This window comes from Parasteatoda tepidariorum, chromosome 10 (assembly GCF_043381705.1).
Source record: "Parasteatoda tepidariorum isolate YZ-2023 chromosome 10, CAS_Ptep_4.0, whole genome shotgun sequence".
NCBI lineage: Eukaryota > Metazoa > Arthropoda > Arachnida > Araneae > Theridiidae > Parasteatoda > Parasteatoda tepidariorum.
Genome location: NC_092213.1, coordinates 60,395,510 through 60,412,586, shown reverse-complemented (window position 1 = coordinate 60,412,586; position 17,077 = coordinate 60,395,510).

Genomic DNA, 17,077 nt, shown 5'->3' with positions numbered 1-17,077 from the left:
ATAATAATACTCTGTTATTATAAACCACTAATCATTACCGTGTAATAAAATACTCAGTCAGGAGCAGTTTCTGCGATCATTAGTAAAATACCACGGATAACCCCAACTGTATCTAAGTATTAGATAGTATTGAATTTGTCTGTAATCTGCAATTTAATGCCCTGTTTTCATATTCATTTAAATACATTAAAATTTTATTTGACCATCTGATTCTGAAAAATTGTCAATTGTTTCCTGTATTTTTGAAGAAAAAACAAAATTTTAAAATAAAACGAGATTTAACGTTATATTTCTACGCTAATTATCTGGTACAATGTTGAATTTTTTTCTAAAATTAAAAAAGTGTCAAAGATTTTCTTTTTTGTAAATTGAAGGGCAATTCTTGAGTCCTCTACCCAACGCTATTCACTTAAGTAATTTTGTTTGAAAAATTGCTTGTTTTTCTATATCAATTAAGTACTTTAAAAATTTTCTTAATCCGACTGAGCGTTTCACATTTTTGTAATTTCGTACGGAAATTTCTACTCAATACACAACTTTTTCATTGAACAAGAAAAAAAAATTGGATTTCCATCAGAAAATGAAAGAATTAAAAATGTTTTATATTTTTTAGAAAGATTTCATGTTTAGCTGCCATGGTAAAGACTGTATGGCCTTTGTGGCAAATCTTCTTAGAAGGTTAATAACAGATGAGGTGGCCATCTGCTACAGTTTAACTGGAAAAAGTAAAAGTGGACAATTGAAAAACTCTTTTGAAAAGACTGACATTTACAAGATGATTAGAGGTAACTAATAATATATATATATATATATATTATGGAATAAGTGTATTATATATAATCAATTAAATTTCCATAAATAATATAATATTTATGAATATTATTCTTATTTATAGCCAGAATAACTTATCAGGAGCCAGTATTCCCAATTTAGGAATATTGTTTTTCTTTGAAAAGAGAAAGATTGGTAATTTAATCATTATATTCTTAGGATTTTAAATAATTAAGACTTTCGTATCCATCATAATGTGTTATTTATATAAATATTTTTACAACTGAATCGATATTATTTGACTATAGTTTTTTTTTCAAATGAAAGAGGGTAACTAATTATAAAAATAAAACTTCCATTTCTTAAAATGTTCACATAAGCAAGTCAAAATTTATTTAAAATTCTGAGTATGAAGCATACATACTCTTTTACTTCTCATAGAATTATAAAGGAAAATAGAATAGCAAACGCATTAAAACTACGAAGATGACATGTGATTACATTTGCACAAAAATGAAGTTTTAAGAATTCAGAGACTCATAAATTTAAACCAGTGTTCTACAATATTACATACAGAAGCACTACATGTTAAAAATGGTTTCACTTAACCTGTTCTCAAATATTCAGAAAGGGAAGAAACTTTAAGCAGACTTGATCCCCGGGACTTCCATCAAGTTGACAGAAGGAAAGTCTCATGAACTTATTTTCTGCTAAACGAATGCTGAGAATTTCTTCCGAAAAGTATCATTTACAAGGAAATATAAACTTCTGAATTAGTTTTAAAATTTTGGAATTTCAAAAATGCGCAGTTGATGTTATTACCGATTGAGAAATTACACAGGCATACTTTGAAAACCCACCATGATGAAAACGAATATTCAAGAGATTTTAACCTTTGCTCTCGAAAGGTCTGTCTCAGTCATCATTGCCACCTTTAAAATGCCTATGTACCACTCTAAATGTTTAGTAATCAAAATAATTTGCAAGTTTCAGGTATCATATGGCTAGTGTATAAATGTTGAGTTGCATTTCGGAAACATGTCTTGAAATCATTCCATTCTTTTACCGTTAAGAAAAATCAAAAGTATAAAGAGTTAATATACTTTTAAGTATTATTTTTAATTTTCACTATTACTACTTACTTTAACCCTTTCGAAGGCCGTGGGAGGTATACTTACCACCACTTTTAATTTCGGTTTCCATTTGTTAATAACTTCAGCTTCCTAGAAGTGCGTTTGAATAAATTTGTTAGTTTACAAAAACGTATAAAAGTTATAAAATACACAATTAATTTTGAAGTTTGTAGGGCATTCAAAAAGTCTTTGATAGACCAAAAAGTACTTGCTACTTTTAATTCTAGATCTAGTCAGAAATAACTAAATCATTGTGGTATCTGAGAATCTTTTAATTCACTCAGATAAATGAAAATTCTGAAAAAAGTTTCCCATCACAATGAATGTCTTTGAAAAAAGGAACTGTCCTAAATATATGACGCTGGGCGTTAACTGGTTAAAAATGTACATAAAAAAAAACTTAGATTTATAATTTACCACTTTAAATAGAAGAATTTTAATAATATAGATTTTAATATGCATTAAAAGTTATCATCAAAACATATAATGTTCAGTTAATTGAGGCATTTCCTAATATTGAAATATACTGGATAATGCCGAGAATTCGAAAGTAATATTTCTGTTACATACCCTTCCTATCCCAGGTTAGAAATATTAAAATACAGCGTGACCCATTTAAATAATGTCCCATTGATTTTCTGCCATCATAGGTCGTGAAATAAACAATCATATATTAAAAAAAATTACGGAAGGAAGAAAATGGTGGTAGTATTATTTGCAATCACTGGTTAGAAATGGGCCAAATGTTTCTTTTTCTTCTTTAATAGGCTTTCATAAACAAAAATTGTCATTTGTTGCAAAAACTGCATCAATTGATTTGTCCTCTTNAGTATAAAGAGTTAATATACTTTTAGGTATTATTTTTAATTTTCACTATTACTACTTACTTTAACCCTTTCGAAGGCCGTGGGAAGTATACTTACCACCACTTTTAATTTCGGTTTCCATTTGTTAATAACTTCAGCTTTCTTGAAGTGCGTTTGAATAAATTTGTTAGTTTACAAAAACGTATAAAAGTTATAAAATACACAATTCCTTTTGAAGTTTGTAGCATTTTTTAAATTTATTTTATAAATAAAGAAAAATAAAAGTCAATAAGTTCTTAATAGGTCGTGTTAAATATATTTACCATCAAAAAATGGCATTTTTATAAGCTAAATGAGTTTTTTTCCTTATATCAATTACTATTCTTAAAACAATTTAAATTCCAAAAATATTTCAATTTACCTTTACTAGATGTAAATGGCCCATTAAAGGGTTAAGTGTATAACTACCAACTTTTACTCCTCGATGACGATTTTTCCTAACTGAAAGTGAAATTGCAATTAACTGTAGGCAGAAATAAAAAAAACACGTGTTTAATTCGTAATTTGTTTGCTGAATAATCAATTGCACAAACAGAGGTGCCAACTACTATGATTTTGGTAAAATTTTTTAAAGAGCGGTAGATAATCAAAAACTATAAAGCTTTCAAAAACTTTGGTACTATTGTCAGCGTTTTATAAGTCTTACTACGAAAAATGCGAAATAAAGTGGCATTTAATTTAAGCTTTTGAATCATTAACATGCGATCTATCAAAGTAAGTAAATGATAACTTCACAAATTTGATCAATCTCATCAACCCTCAATTTCTCAACTTTAAACCACAACCACTTTCAGTCTCGACCACAAATCTCAACTTTAAAATTTTAACTTCAGCATCAACTTCAATATCGCAAACACTTCAACTGAGACTGCTCAATAGCAAATAGATTAACCAGCCGTCATAGTGTTTCCTCACATTGGTACTTCACCCTCATCTACAATTAACAATTGAAAATTTTGAGCAAGCTGCTTCTTTTTATCTCAGGTTATATTATTTCTTCGAGCTAGGAGCTTCATATGATAAATCACCAATCAAAAGGTCAGCTGACAACAATGTGTCACTTCATATTTTAAAAGCTGAATGGGATGAGGATCGGCTACGCTGCCCAGATGCCCAATAGTCAGTAGATACTAGGACTAAGATTAACATGTAGTGGCGGGGAAAATAAAATAAGTTTAAATCAAATTTACAAAATAAAGAATCATATACATCAAAATATTAACTTGAGCAACCAGCAGAAATTTTTTCCTCAAAGGCGTAGAAATTTGAAAAACAAGCAGAATAACAGCGATTTAAGTTTAGTTATTTAAGAGTAATGATTTCTCCTCGCAATTCTGTTGTTTCTTTATGAAATTCTGATAAATTTTCATATAAGAATTGGTATTGTAAAACTCTTATTAATCCGTTTTGTCCCGACTTTATACATTGAAATGATACAAGAAGTGGTTTTATGGAAAAGGTGGTATGATATATTATCGAAATTAATTGGTTTTTCTACTCAAAATTATTGGTTTTATTGGTTATTGGTTTTTCTAATTATTGGTTTTTCTATTCAAAAAGTCTTTGATAGATCAAAAAGTACTTGCTACTTTTAATTCTAGATCTAGTCAGAAATAAGTAAATCATTGTGGTATTTGAGAATCTTTTAATTCACCCAGATAAAGGAAAGTTCTGAAAAAAGTTTCCCATCACAATGAATGTCTTTGAAAAAAAGGAACTGTCCTAAATACACTGGTTATCATAAATTAAGGAAAATTCACAAAAATCGCGATAACTCAAGAAATTACACATGGAATTTTATGAAACTTACCCACAATATACAACACATAGTAAGGTATTAAACAACATAAAAAGAAATTATCAGACATTAATAGTAGTATAGAAATTAGCACATGTATAAAATAAACAAATTGGAAGTATCGGTTTGCAATAGAAAAAGTACCTTTAATATGGAATATGATTGCCTCTAGAAGCAATACAGCACAAACAGCGATGTGTGATGCTTTCAATTATGCGGTCTATCAGTTCAATAGGAAGTGAGAGCCATTGCTCTTGTAAAGCAGTTGCAAGCGTGGCAAGGGTCTGAGGGGGCGGATTGATGGCAGATACACGCCTCCCTAGAGCATCCCAAACGTGCTCGATAGGATTCAAGTCCGGGGATCGAGCTGGCCACTCCATGCGAGTAATTGTTTCCTGTTGAAGATAATCATCAACAATGCGAGCTCTGTGTGGTCTTGCATTATCGTCCTGTAACAGGAAGCAATCACCAATTGCCCCGGCATATGGGCGCACATAAGCATCAAGGATGTTGTCTCGATAAACCTGAGCATTCACGGTTCCCCTTGGAAAGACATGGAGGTATGTGCGCCCTCCTAAGGATATGCCTCCCCAAACACAGACACTGCCTCTTCCGTATGCATCTCTTTCACGGATGTTTGATGGATGATAACGGGTCCCAGGTTCTCTCCATATCAAATAACGTCTACTGTCACTTTCTAGACTAAACCTGGACTCATCCGTAAAGAGAACAGGCCTCCATTGATCTGACGTCCAGTGGACATGTTGTCGGGCCCACTGCAAACGGTCTCTCCTATGGCGTGATGTGAGCGGCACGCAAATGGCTGGTCGTCTCGCATACAGACCACCTTCGTGGAGCCTTCTGCGCACAGTTGACGTTGACACCAACCTTCCGGTGGCTGCAGCAAGAGAGGATCTAAGATGTGTCGGAGTAGCGGTTCTATTCCTGCGTGCACTTAATGTCAAATATCGGTCATCGGCACTGGTCGTAACAGTTGGCCGTCCTTGACTGAACCTCCTAGATGCCGAATCTGTGGTTTGAAATTGCCTCCAAAGTCTATGAACCACAGATGGACTCACATTTAGCCATCTGGCCACTTCTGATTGACTCTGCCCTGCCTCTAGTCTCCCGATGGCTCTCCATCGTAGTTCTTCAGGCAAATGATGCCTAGAGGTCATTATTACGAATTGGCTATCTCAGATTTTCAATGTCGCAATCACAGTAAAATTTGTGTGCTTTCTCTCAAACTTGGACTTTTATGCTCCAGGCAGATGACGTAAGCCGAGTGCAGCGCCACTAATTTGCATATTGCAATTTTACTCAGCTACTCTTAGTGGACAACATATGCAAATTTTGCACGGTTTGGCTTACTTTTGAAAGAGTTATCGCTATTTTTGTGATTTTTCCTTAATTTATGATAACCAGTGTATATGACGCTGGGCGTTAACCGGTTAGAAATGTACATAAAAAAAATTAGATTTATAATTTACCACTTTAAATAGAAAAATTTTAATAATATAGATTTTAATTTACATTAAAAGTTATGATAATCATACATTATATTTAGTTAATTGAGGCATTTCCTAATATTAAAATATACTGGATAATGCCGAGAATTCGAAAGTAATATTTCTGTTACATACCCATACCTGCCAACTTTTAATCCCTTCCATTATTGTTTTTCCCTGTGGTATTAAAATGGAATTAAAACTTCAATTTTAAGCAAACAAATACGTTGTATTTGAGAAAACTTAAGTTCACAACCATGACAGTAACGCATATTAATATATGTACTTAATTTTTGTAAGAATAGTGGTGATAAATATCATTTAAAAATTAAGATTATATAAGAAAAAAATAGTATATAATTACTACCACTTTAAATATAAAAAAAAAATCTTTTCGAAAATCCGGAGGAGTTGGCAGGTATGCATACCCATCCTATCCCAGGTTAGAAATTTTAAAATACAGTGTGACCCATTTAAATAATGTCTCATTGATTTTCTGCTATCATGGGTCGTGAAATAAGCAAACATATATTAAAAAAAATTACGGAAGGAAGAAAATGGTGGTACTATTATTTACAATCACTGGTTACAAATGGGCCAAATGTTTCTTTTTCTTCTTTAATAGACTTTCATAAACAAAAATTGTCATTTGTTGCAAAAACTGCATCAATTGATTTGTCCTCTTATCGTTTCTCTTTGGTTTTAAAATCCAATCAATATACATTTCTGAAAATATCATTAAATTCTTCTCCTTTTTAAGTATTTATATTATATAAAATCACCGCCAAGATAGTTAAATAATGAATCATAAAAGGAATACTAAAATAATTTAAATTACCATTACATAAAAACAATAATAATATTCGATGGGGAAATTAAAAGAAAAAAACTCAGAGGGGAAAACAATAAACTCCAAAAATTCCAAAATTATCATCTGCTTTTTTTTAATTTTGATCTTGCTGTGCCGATTTTTTATTAATGCTTATGATAGCCTGATATTTTATGACTTTTGCAATTCTATTTTTGAGATAAAGGTTTTGAAGTTGATCGAAGTTGTTCAGCTCATTTTAAAGTTTTAACTTAAAACAATATTTAAAAAAGAATTCTAAAAAATTTATCAAACAGCAGCGGTCGCCATAGCAGCGCATGCACTCTGTTTGCTATTACTCTTGAACACAGTTGAAAAGTGTGATGACGTCCAAATTAGGCGCGCACGTCATCAAACTCAAAACAACACCCATTTTGCCAATGGGTAAAACGGGTCGCATTTATGTCAGCGACAAACAATTCATCGATAAGCCGTTTCATCGACAGATCATTTCATCTATTAGGTCATTTCGTCGACAGACCATTTCGTCGATAGGGTCATTTCGTCGGCAGTGTCACTTCATCGACAAGGTCTTTTTGTCGTCAGGGTCGTTTAGACGAGAGGTTCTTTCGTCGACAGGGTCGATTTGAAGAGAAGGTCATTTCATAGGCAAAGTCAAACGTAATTTTGAAACTATTTTTTATGATTTGTTATATTACTCGTTATGTCGCGTGCATTTATTCGTAATTTAGCATATTAGTGTTAACCTAACCTAGCCTTAACCTAACCTAACCTTAAACCTAGCCGAAAGCAAAATTTTTATAGTACGTTGTAGTTGCCAGAAAAGAAGCATTTTTTTTGAAAAAAGGCTACTGTTTTTGGTTTACATAACGCTGCAAAAGCAAAACATTTTTGTACATTAGATGTCCTAGTTGTATTGTACACATTTTAAGTTGTATTTTATAGATAAGATTAATTTTTAATGTGCATTATTGTAGATTAGTTTAGCAAAAGCAATAACTATTGCGAATGATTCTTGATAAAACAAGTGATTGAAGAGAGAAAATCACTAGAAAAGAAGACATAATAGTATAATAATCAGTGAGGTAATTGAAACCGCTTCCTCGGTAGATCATTTCATTGACAAGATCATTTCGTTAGCTGGTAAATTTAACAGTAACAGGTAAAACAGGTTGCTCAGTGACAAATTTCCCACGAAAAATAATATGTTGTAGTTTTTAATCCATCCATGCTTGATTCATTATTTTCACCAGTTTCAAAAATATTTTAGGCTTGAGAGAACTCTATAGTATAATTGTTATACATTTATATTTATGTAATGGTGGTCAAAATTTTATTATTTTATAAATTAAATTTATAAGTTCAAAAATTGTAGAAAGATAAAAAAAAAGAAATTTAGTACCACTTTAAATAAAATAATAAAATTATAATTAAAAAAATATTTGTAACCAATCTTGTGAATCGAGCAAAATATTGAATCTCAAAATAACGAGAGAGCCGACATAGATAAAAATAACAAAAATAATAGTTAGAAACAACATATCGTCTAGTCTCAATATAGTTCTTGGGAATGCTAATAGCATTAACAATAAAATGACTGAACTTTTGGACTTCGTAATTAATCATATTCTCCAGACATCATCGCAATCACGGAAACTCACGCAAAACCAAGTCAAAAATTGAAAATTCCTAACTACAATTCATACAGGTGCGATCGCCTCTCACACTACGTTGGAGGCACTGCTATATATGTTACTCGAGCTTATAAATCGGCGGTATACAGCTTAAAGACTACGGACAATATCGATGAAACCTCGATCATATTACAAATCAATGATCGAAATATCAAGATAACTACACTATATAATCCACCAAATAACGAACTAAAGGAAAGTTTTTTCAGAAACATCTTCAACGCCAACATGGACACAATTTTATTGGGTGACCTTAATGCAAAGAATAAGATATGGGGGTGTAATGCAAATAATAAACAAGGCTCAAACCTGCATAATATCACCAGAAGCCTAGGACTAACCATTTATGCTCCACTGGAACCTACGCACTACCACTCATTCCCAGGTTACAAGCCTGATATTTTAGATATTATGGTCACAAATATGGTAACACCATTCGCCATGAATGTTATAAATGAATTAAGCAGTGACCACCTTCCTGTTTTTATCTTCACCTCCTTACCCAGGACAGAAAACATCATCACGACTAAAAAGATCGACTGGTTACTGTATCACAACATCCTCACAAAAAAGCTCAACTCCCCAACCAATATTGATACAATTGCTGATATTAATGATAATATCGAGACGCTAACTAAGGACATAAACTATGCCCTGCGTGAAGCCACTACTGAAAGAACTAAAGACCTAAATAACAGAAAATTACTTATCTATATTAAGGATATTATCAGATATAGAGACAAACTTCAAAAAGTTTATAAGAGAACCCTCAACCCAGTTTATAAAACTGAGATTAACAGGTTAACAAGGGATATAAAAAACAAATGCCAGAACTACAGGAATGAAATTCGGAATGAGAAAGTGACAAGCCTAAATATGGGAGATAACTCCCTCTGGAATATGGCTAAAGCATTACAAAAAGGCACCACCAACAAATCTTCCATTAAAGGACAACGATACGATAGTTTATACGGACAATGATAAAATCAACGTGTTTGCTAAAACCATGCAAGATCAGGTTTCTTTAAATGCCGAACCTTATTGCCCCTACAATGATCAGTATGTTAAAGAGGAATTTCAAAAAGTCATGAACACTCCCTGTTCTACTCAAGGCATTCAGAATACTAACGATGATGAAATAATTAATATCATTAGAAAATTAAAAAATAGAAAGGCACCAGGGCATGATAATATTACTAATGAGATGCTTAAGAATGCCCCTCCAAATATAATACCAATACTAAGTAAAATCTTTAACGTCTCCTTCTACCACTGTTATTTTCCTGATTGGTGGAAAAAATCAGATGTAATTCTCTTTCCATAACCGGGTAAAGATACTTCAAATCCAAGTAACTTCAGACCCATTAGTCTCTTGCCTACGCTATCAAAGGTTTGCGAAAAACTTATCTACAGCAGAATTAATAAATACCTTTATAACTTACCCAAACAACAGTACGGGTTCAGACAAAATTTGTCTACCACCAAACAAATTATTAACCTACTAGAATTCATTAGCAATGGTAAATATAAAAATGAAACAATGGCCCTTATCCTGTTCGACGACGCGAAAGCGTTCGATCGAGTATGGCATAGGGATCTAATTGTAAAATTAAACAATATGAGCTTCTCTATTGAAATACTAAGGCTGTTAAGTTCATATTTAATTAACAGAGAATTTAGAATTAAATTCTGACTACAAAAAAATTTATGCGGGTGTACCGCAGGGTTCTTTTCTGGGCCCTGTTCTGTACATCCTGTACACTGCAGATTTTCCGACTAATGATGATAACCTAAACGAGTTTGTAGCACTATATGCTGATGATACGGCTATCATAACTAAGTCAATGAATACAAAACGCGCTATTACCCTGCTACAAGATAAACTACAAGTAGTTGAAACATGGTGCAGCAAATGGCGCACAAAACTACACCCCGACAAAAGTCAATTCTTAATCATAAATAGTAAGAAAAAACAACAAAATACTCCCCATATCTATCTCTTCAATACNGGCGCCACTAAGGCCTGTCGAAAATTTATGTTAAATCTTCACGTTCTTGAATCACGACTTTTGTATATACATAATCATCATTTATTAATTCTCATATTCAATTTTCTGTACATATTTATGGCAATTAATGTAAATATCTTTGTTCAAGTTGTAATTTTTTCAAATCAACGTTATATTTTCTGTACATATTTTCATGGCAATTACTGTAAATATCTCAGTTCAAGTTTGTATTTTCTCTAATCATGGTAATATTATTGTAAAGCTACCACAACGACTGCTTATATTCAAAATGTTTTTACCTCATTGTTGTAGTTTCACGATGAATGGGATAGGGGCCGCTGCGCGGCCCAGGTGCCCAGTTGTTTTTAAATAAAGTAAGTAAGTAAGTAAGTAATCTAGTGAACCGAGCAAAATATTGAATCTCAAAATAACGAGAGAGCCGACTTAGATAAAAATAACAAAAATACTGGATAGAAACAACATATCGTCTAGTCTCAATATAGTTCTTGGAAATGCTAATAGTATTAACAATAAAATGACTGAACTTTTGGACTTCGTTATTGAATATTCCCCAGACATCATCGCAATCACGGAAACTCACGCAAAACCAAGTCAAAAATTGAAAATTCCTAACTACAATTCATACAGGTGCGATCGCCTCTCACACTATGGTGGAGGCACTGCTATATATGTTACTCGAGCTAATAAATCGGCGGTATACAGCTTAAAGACTACGGACAATATCGATGATCGAAATATCAAGATAACTACACTATACAATCCACCAAATAACGAACTAAAGGAAAGTTTTTCAGAAACATCTTCAACGCCAACATGGACACAATTTTATTGGGTGACCTTAATGCAAAGAATAAGATATGGGGGTGTAATGCAAATAATAAACAAGGCTTAAACCTCCATAATATCACCAGAAGCCAAGGACTAACCATTTATGCTCCACTGGAACCTACGCACTACCACCCATTCCCAGGTTACAAACCTGATATTTTAGATATTATGGTCACAAATATGGTAACACCATTCGCCATGAATGTTATAAATGAATTAAGCAGTGACCACCTTCCTGTTTTTATCTCCACCTCCTTACCCAGAACAGAAAACATCATCACGACTAAAAAGATCGACTGGTTACTATATCACAACATCCTCTCAAAAAAGCTCAACTCCCCATCCAATATTGATACAATTGCTGATATTAATGATAATATCGAGACGCTAACTAAGGACTTAAACTATGCCCTGCGTGAAGCCACTACTGAAAGAACTAAAGACCTAAATAACAGAAAATTACCTATCTATATTAAGGATATTATCAGATATAGAAACAAACTTCAAAAAGTTTATAAGAGAACCCTCAACCCAGTTTATAAAACGGAGATTAACAGGTTAACAAGGGATATTAAAAACAAATGCCAGAACTACAGGAATGAAATTTGGAATGAGAAAGTGACAAGCCTAAATACGGGAGATAACTCCCACTGGAATATGGCTAAAGCACTAAAAAAGGCACCGCCTACAAATCTTCCATTAAAGGACAACGATACGATAGTTTATACGGACAATGATAAAATCAACGTGTTTGCTAAAACTATGCAAGATCAGTTTTCTTTAAATGCCGAACCTTATTGCCCCTACAATGATCAGTATGTTAAAGAGGAATTTCAAAAAATCATGAACACTCCCTGTTCTACTCAAGGCATTCAGAATACTAACGATGATGAAATAATTAATATCATTAGAAAATTAAAAAATAGAAAGGCACCAGGGCATGATAATATTACTAATGAGATGCTTAAGAATGCCCCTCCAAATATAATACCAATACTAAGTAACATCTTTAACGTCTCCTTCAACCACTGCTATTTTCCTGATTGCTGGAAAAAATCAGATGTAATTCTCTTTCCAAAACCGGGTAAAGATACTTCAAATCCAAGTAACTTCAGACCCATTAGTCTCTTGCCTACGCTATCAAAGGTTTACGAAAAGCTTATCTACAGCAGAATTAATAAATACCTTTATAACTTACCCAAACAACAGTACCGGTTTAGACAAAATTTGTCTACCACCAAACAAATTATTAACCTACAAGAATTCATTAGCAATGGTAAATATAAAAATGAAACAATGACCCTTATCCTGCTCGACGACGCGAAAGCGTTCGATCGAGTATGACATAGGGGTCTAATTGTAAAATTAAACAATATGAGCTTCTCTATTGAAATACTAAGGCTGTTAAGTTCAGATTTAATTAACAGAGAATTTAGAATTAAATTAAATAATAATTATTCTGACTACAAAATAATTTATGCGGGTGTACCGCAGGGTTCTATTCTGGGCCCTGTTCTGTACATCCTGTACACTGCAGATTTTCCGACTAATGATGATAACCTAAACGAGTTTGTAGCCCTATATGCTAATGATATGGCAATCATAGCTAAGTCAATGAATACAAAACGCACTATTACCCTGCTACAAGATAAATAACAAGTAGTTGAAACATGGTGCAGCAAATGGCGCACAAAACTACACCCCAACAAAAGTCAATTCTTAATCATAAATAGTAAGAAAAAACAACAAAATACTCCCCACATCTATCTCTTTAATACTGAGATCAAACCAGTGAAACACGTTAAATACCTCGGCGTCACGATCTCATATAATTTGAACTGGAGTACTCACATAAACAACATAATCAAAAGAGCCAGAGGAGCGTTTTTTGCGCTCAAAGTCCTCCTGCATAAGAATTCAAAGCTTGATCTAGCAAATAAAAGAACTATCTATATACAAGCGATTCGACCAATTCTTACGTATGCTTGCCCAGCCCTCACTACTAAAAGCAACAACCTAAAAAAGAAGCTATCTACAACCGAAGGTAAATTTTTACGCACAATGACTGGCGCCCCAAGGGCGATTAGTAATAGATTACTCATAAAAGACTTAAACATTGATGATATCAATTGCTTTATAGCTAAATTGACCACAAAATTTTATAGCGACGCAAAAACATGCACCACATCAGATTTCAATAAATTGTTCGATATTTATATAATCCGTGATAATTCGAATTTCAGCCCAATTACCGCCTTTTTATGCTCAGACTGCATACTATCAAAATACTATTAACTTTATCATACAACTCTACTCAAGGGGATCTCCCCATTCCAAAGATGATTTTCACTTCAAAACTAAAGATTTACTTATTTAAGGACTTGATTTGTCGTTACAACATACTACAACTTCAAAGATATTTAGGACCTCCTAGAATACGACAAAACAGAATCGATGAATCGGTTAGTGGCGCTTCGCGCCAAAGGCCGAGATAACCCCAATATCCAGCATCCAATCTAATGAAAAAAAGCTGCGCGGCCCACCAGGCACCCAATTTTTGCCAAAGAAAAAATAATAGAATCTAGTGAAATTTTAATAAATGCTTGCAATTAACCTAAATAATTAATCTGTTTATTATTCCTTTTGATCAGTCATAGGAACTGATTAGGATCTTCATACTAAAATTATACCATATTTGAATCGATATATCAGTTAAGCAGTAGCGCGATATCGTATAAAAGACAACAATTTTAAAGGAAAATTAAACAGTCTAGCCTCTTACGACGTTCATTTTTTTCTTTGATGAGATATGAAGAGTATGTCCTTAAATTATGAACTCAAAGCTTGATTTATGCTGTAGTCTTCCGTGACAATTCTTGATGAATATGCCCTTCCTTACGGACTAATTATGCGTTTCATTAAAACGATGTAATAACACGTCGTTTAGACTCTCGCCGCCAACACACGAAAATTATAACTTAACAAGCCCGGAAAAAAGATACATTTTAAAGTCCCATATGGTGCTTTTTATGATCCTGTCTTCGTAATAAAACATTTAAGTGTCTTTTAATGTGTTTAATGAATTGTTGTTTTTGTAATTTGTTTAACGGGAGTAACTCAGTTTTATTTTTACATGTGAGGGTGGCATGGTAACAGTTTTTGTTCATCTTTGCTTTAACAAAAAATAATCGTTTACTTTAAGCCGAAGAAAGTTTTTCGTGGTAAATGGTGTCGTGCAAAAGGGAACCGATTATCCGGAACGATCGGGACCATCGCTATTCCGGATAGCTGATTTTTCCGGTTTTTTGAATCGCTACAAGAAGCAGTTTTTTTTATTGTTAAACCCAACTAAAAAAAATATATTTGGAAATAATCTTAAAAAGAAGAAAAAACGATGAAGTAATACACTAATGATTATTTCCAAAATGATGATGGTAAGGTAAACATCTTTCAAAAAGGAAAGAAAAATCCTAAAATCTTAAGAGGAATAAAAATTTTTTTTAAAGAAAATGGCGAGAAAATTTATTGAATTTCGTTCCGGTTTTTTGGTTTCCTGATTTCCGGATAACGGGTTCTGTACTGTAGTTGTAAAACTTAGCAAGAAAGTTACCGAATGTGTCAATCATAAATGATTTTGTTTTTTTTTCTCGTTCGAAAATAAACTATACCATATGAAGCCTATATGTTTAACACGAATGCCACGTTAATTTTACATGGTAAATAACTACAAACTAAATTTGCAAATATTAAACAGATTTTGCTAGTTTTTTTTAAAAGGTTTAGCATGACAAAAAAGTATATGAAAAGTAAAAGAATATTTCATAAATATATATCTCATATTTTCATTTTTTTTCTTTAGTATATAATTACATTGCTTTCTAAGTGCAGAGATGCCAACTGCTCCGGACTCGTAATAACAATTTTAAAAAACGGTAAATAATACTAAGTAAATTTCCCAAATTTAGAGTGGTAAATAATATAAGCCTACGAATTAATTAGAAATAGTGGTGGATAAAAATCTACTAAATTGAATTTATTAAACCAAGAATCACAATTGATAAATTACCACTTTAAAACATATATTTGTTGTCCGGAGCAAGTTGGCGTCTCTGTAAGTGCTGTTATATGCATTCGCTCATGCGTCAAATTAAAGCTTAAAGATAGGTATATAAGAAACGTCCGTAAACCTAGTGTTAAGATTAATGATGTCACCTCGCAATTTTGTTGTTTCTTTATGAAGTTCTGATAAAATTTCTGATGAGAATAGGTATTGTAAAACTTTCTTCGAAAACGAACCTAAGAAAAATCTCAGATTTATAATCTACCATTTTAAAAATAAAAAAATTGTAATTATATCTATTTTAATATTCAATTTAGGTTACCTCGTTTGTCCCGTAAATTTTGTAAATAGCTGTAAATACTTGTAAATAATTTTGCGCATTTATTATGTATTTCTCCTTTTCCCTGGGGCTATGTGGCTACTGTGCACCTGAGAAGCTCGGGGGTAATATCTCGAAGGGAGGTTCAATCTCACTACTTCATTTTAATTTTCTCTCAGTAAGAGATACTGAACCCCAACTTTCACCTTTCAGTTGCGCTTCGGCGATTTATTATTTATTTCCACTCAGATGAATTAGTTGGAGCCCCTAGCGGGGCTGATGCTAAGATAACCAACACACTGGTCTGGTTTAGGTTACCTCAGATTTCAATAAGTTGTTCGATATTGATATAATCCGTGATAATTCGAATTTCAGCCCAATTACCGCCTTTTTATGCTCAGACTGCATACTATCAAAATACTATTAACTTTATCATACAACTCAAGTACTAANTAGCAGTTTATTTGTGGGCGGAGTTATAATTGTTTGATTTATTTAATTCACCATTACTTTGTTCAAAATAAAACTATTTAGTTATACTTTGAATTAACATTGATTATATATGTGATTAAACTAACAATAATTAAAGTAAAAGCAAAGTAAGTCTGTTAAATTAGAAACGATTACATTTAAGTTACCGTTTTTCATTTGATTACAACTTGATTCTGATTTTGTACGAATGCATTTCTGAATCACCCCTCCCCAAGGGGTTAAGGACTTGATTTGTTGTTACAACATACTACAACTTCAAAGATATTTAGGACCTCCTAGAATACGACAAAACAGAATCGATGAATCGGTTAGTGGCGCTTCGCGCCAAACGCCGAGATAACCCCAATATCCAGCATCCAATTTAGGTTACTTAGTGTTATTGTTAGTACTTTCTAACTCCTAGAAGCATTTTCTAATGTTGAAATATGCTGGATAATACCGAGAATTCGAAAGTTATATATCTGTTACATACCCATCCTATCTCAGGTAAGAAATATTAAAATACAGTGTGTCCCATTTAAATAATGTCACCTTGATTTTCTGCTATCATAGGTCGCTAAGAACAACAATGGAAATAAACAAACATATATTAAAAAAAAATTAAGAAAAGAAGAAAATGGTGATCGTATTATTTGCAATCACTGTTTACAAATTGGTGAAATATTTCTTTTTCTTCCTTAATAGACTTTCATAAACAAAAATTGCCATTGGCAGCAAAAACTACATCAATTGATTTGTCCTCTTATCGT